We start from the raw sequence: 3,550 nt of genomic DNA on the forward strand, positions 1-3,550 counted from the left end.
TCCCACACTTCAACATTAAAAATAGGGATTAGGCTAAAAACTGCCTGTTAATTGGCACTAATCCCCTTCCCGCCTCGGGGGGGCGGGTCCCAGTGCGGGTCAGGTACCCGCCTCCTTTGAAACTGGCATGGGGGTGGGATGGGTTCAGGACCCCCAATTTCGGGATTTTAACCCCCCACACACCTCCAATCCTGCCTCCAATGAAGTGTCTGTTTGCTTTCAAATTGGCTGTGGGAAGGCGGGGCGCTTTGAGGATGGACCAATGGCGGGAGTGTGTGGGGGGGAACGCCACGGTTCGATGCGGGAGGTCATGTGATGAAAGCTCCAGGAATATACCCGAACAGAGTTGGCGACCCTACCACCAGCACTGGACCCATCGTGTCTTGAGCATTGCTTAACAACAGTTCACCTTGGTGTAGCGTTCCTCACACATTGAATCATAGAATCATGTGGCACAGGAGGAGGCCATTCGGCCCATCGTGCCTGTGTCGGCTCTTTGAAAGAGCTCTCCAATCAGTCCCACTCCCCCTGCTCTTTCCCCATAGCCCTGCAAATCTTTTCTCTTCAAGTATTTATCCAATTCCGTTTTGAAAGTTACTATTGAATCTGCTTCCACCGCCCTTTCAGGCAGCGCATTCCAGATCACAACAACTCGCTGTGTAAAAAATTCTTCTCATTTTCCTTCTGGTTCTTTTGCTAATTATCTTAAATCTGTGTCCTCTGGTTACCGACCCTCCTGCCACTGGAAACAGTTTCTCCCTCTTTACTCTATCAAAACCCCATATAATTTTGAACACCTCTATTAAATCTCCCCTTCACCTTCTCTGCTCCAAGGAGAACAACCCCAGCTTCTCCAGTCTCTCCACATAACTGAAGTCCCTCATCCCTGGCACCATTCTCGTAAATCTCCTCTGCACCCTCTCCAAGGACTTGCCATCCTTCCTAAAGTGTGGTGCCCAGAATTGGACACAATACTCCAGCTGGGGCCTAACGAGTAACATCGAATTTTACGACGGGAAGAAACGGAATCCAAAGATTTATGGGGGAGATGGAAGCCACGGTGAAATAGTTGGGTTTTTGGGAGGCTTTTGAAGGCAGGAAGAATGGTAGCAAGGGCAAGGGGCTTTGGAAAAGAGTCCCAGAGGACAGCAGCAAATGCCAGAAAGATTTGCCTTCTATCAGAGGGAGCAGGGAACAAACTTTAATCCGTGGTCAGTGGAAAGGAGGACGTGATGATGTTCAAAGGCTCTTAGACATGAGCATTCATTCCATCGACATGGTGGGCTGCATGGAAAGAGACTTGCATTTATATAGCACCTTTCACAACCTCAGAACGTCCCAAAGCGCTTTACAACCAAAGAAGTACTTTTTGAAGTGTAGTCACTGTTGTAATATAGGAAACGCGGCAGCCAATTTGCACACAGCAAGATCCCACAAACAGCAATGTGATAATGACCAGATCATCTGTTTTTTAGTGATGTTGATTAAGGGATAAATATTGGCCAGAACACTGGGGATAACTCCCCTGCTCTTCTTCGAATAGTGCCATGGGATCTTTGCACCCATCTGAGAGGGCAGACGTCTAATTGTTTAACATCTCATCCGAAAGACGGTACCTCCAACAGTGCAGCACTCCCACAGTACAGGCACTGGAATGTCAGCCTAGATTATGTGCTCAAGTCTTGAAAAAGTAAGGGACAGGAATGGATGTAGCTATATCAATATTCAGGTATCCATAGTGAAACACAAGCAGTTCCCTGACTGGTCTCGACAGCCTGGAAGTGTTTGCGCGATTTAACAGCTGCACGTAGTTAGTTAAGATGGTGGTGCAACAAAGAGGACTGGCTGTAATTTCCCCGCCACTTGTCCCAAACGTCTGTCATAAGTTCAGCGGAAAGCCATGGCGGTGCGGCGTAAACTGCCCGCCATCGGGGAACCCCAGCGAAAATTCAACACCTAGCACCCTTATTATGTTTTTAAGCTCTTCAGTCTCTTCCAGTTTGTTACTAACTCACCTTAATATCGAAGGCCAGAGCAGGTTCAAGCCCCGCACTGCTCAGTTTCCAAACTGAACCACATGAAGGTGAAGTGAGTGCCAAGAAGAGGCTGCGATGTTACCCAGCGGAGGTGGGGGGGGCGGGGGGGGTGGGCAGGGGGCTAATGGGTTTTGGTGGATTAAAAATCAGAGGGCAGAGTCACACACCACACTCTGACACATTCTGGTAACAACAATTTGCATTTATATAGTGCCTTTAATGTAGTAAAAGGTCCCAATGCAATTCACAGGAGTGATTATCAGACATAAATTGATGTTGAGCCAAAGTTAAAAGAAAGACTTGCATTTCTATAGCGCCTTTCACGACCTCAGGACGTTCCAAAGCGCTTTACAGCCAAATAAGTACTTTCTGAAGTGTACTCACTGTTGTAATGTGGGAAACGCGGCAGCCAATTTGCACACAGCAAGCTCCCACAAACAGCAATGTGATAATGATCAGATAATCTGTTTTAGTGATGTTGATTGAGGGATAAATATTGTCTGATAACGCTCCTGTGAAGTGCCTTGAGTCATTTATCCTACGTTAAAGGCGCTATATAAATGCAAGTTACTGTTGTTTCTGCTATAGTGTCCCATTGACCTAACGTATGTCCTTGTTGTGTGCGATCATGCCCAAGCACCCCAACTTTATTGAACTCCACTTGTTTTTTTAAAAAAGTTTTTTGTGTCTAATTTTTGCTCCCCCCCAAAAACAACAAATCGATGGATTATTGAGTTAGCAAAACACCCAGAAACCAACAGAGTGACTATTGACACCGTACCTGGCCCGGCGCCGTGGTATTGACACCGTGTGGTTTAGGGTGAGCAGTTAGGGGTTAGTGGTAGGGGTTGTGGTTAGAGTGAGTGGCTAGTGATTATGGTGAATGCTTAGTGGTTAGGGTGAGTGGTTAAGGTTAGTGATTATGGTGAGTGGTTAGGGTTAGTGATTATGGTGAAGGGTTAGGGTTAATGATTATGGTGAAGGGTTAGGGGTTAATGATTATGGTGAATGGTTAGTGATTATGGTGAATGGTTAGTGATTATGGTGAATGGTTAGGGTTAATAATTATGGTGAGTGGTTAGGGTTAGTGATTATGGTGAAGGGTTAGGGTTAATGATTATGGTGAGTGGTTAGGGTTAGTGATTATGGTGAAGGGTTAGGGTTAGTGATTATGGTGAAGGGTTAGGGGTTAATGATTATGGTGAATGGTTAGTGATTATGGTGAATGGTTAGGGTTAATAATTATGGTGAGTGGTTAGGGTTAGTGATTATGGTGAAGGGTTAGGGTTAATGATTATGGTGAATGGTTAAGGTTGGTGGTTAATGAGTATGGTGAGTAGTTAGGGTTAGTGATTATGGTGAATGGTTAGGGTTAATGATTATGGTGAATGGTTAGTGATTATGGTGAATGGTTAGAGTTAGTGATTAGGGTTCGGGGTTAGTGATTATGGTGAATTTTTAGGGTTAGGGGTTTGCGAATAGTTATGGCTAGAAACCGTTTATTACTAGCAGAA

This window comes from Somniosus microcephalus, chromosome 8 (genome assembly GCF_052327205.1).
Source record: "Somniosus microcephalus isolate GS21.2 chromosome 8, FLI_Smic_1.0, whole genome shotgun sequence".
NCBI classification, from domain to species: domain Eukaryota; kingdom Metazoa; phylum Chordata; class Chondrichthyes; order Squaliformes; family Somniosidae; genus Somniosus; species Somniosus microcephalus.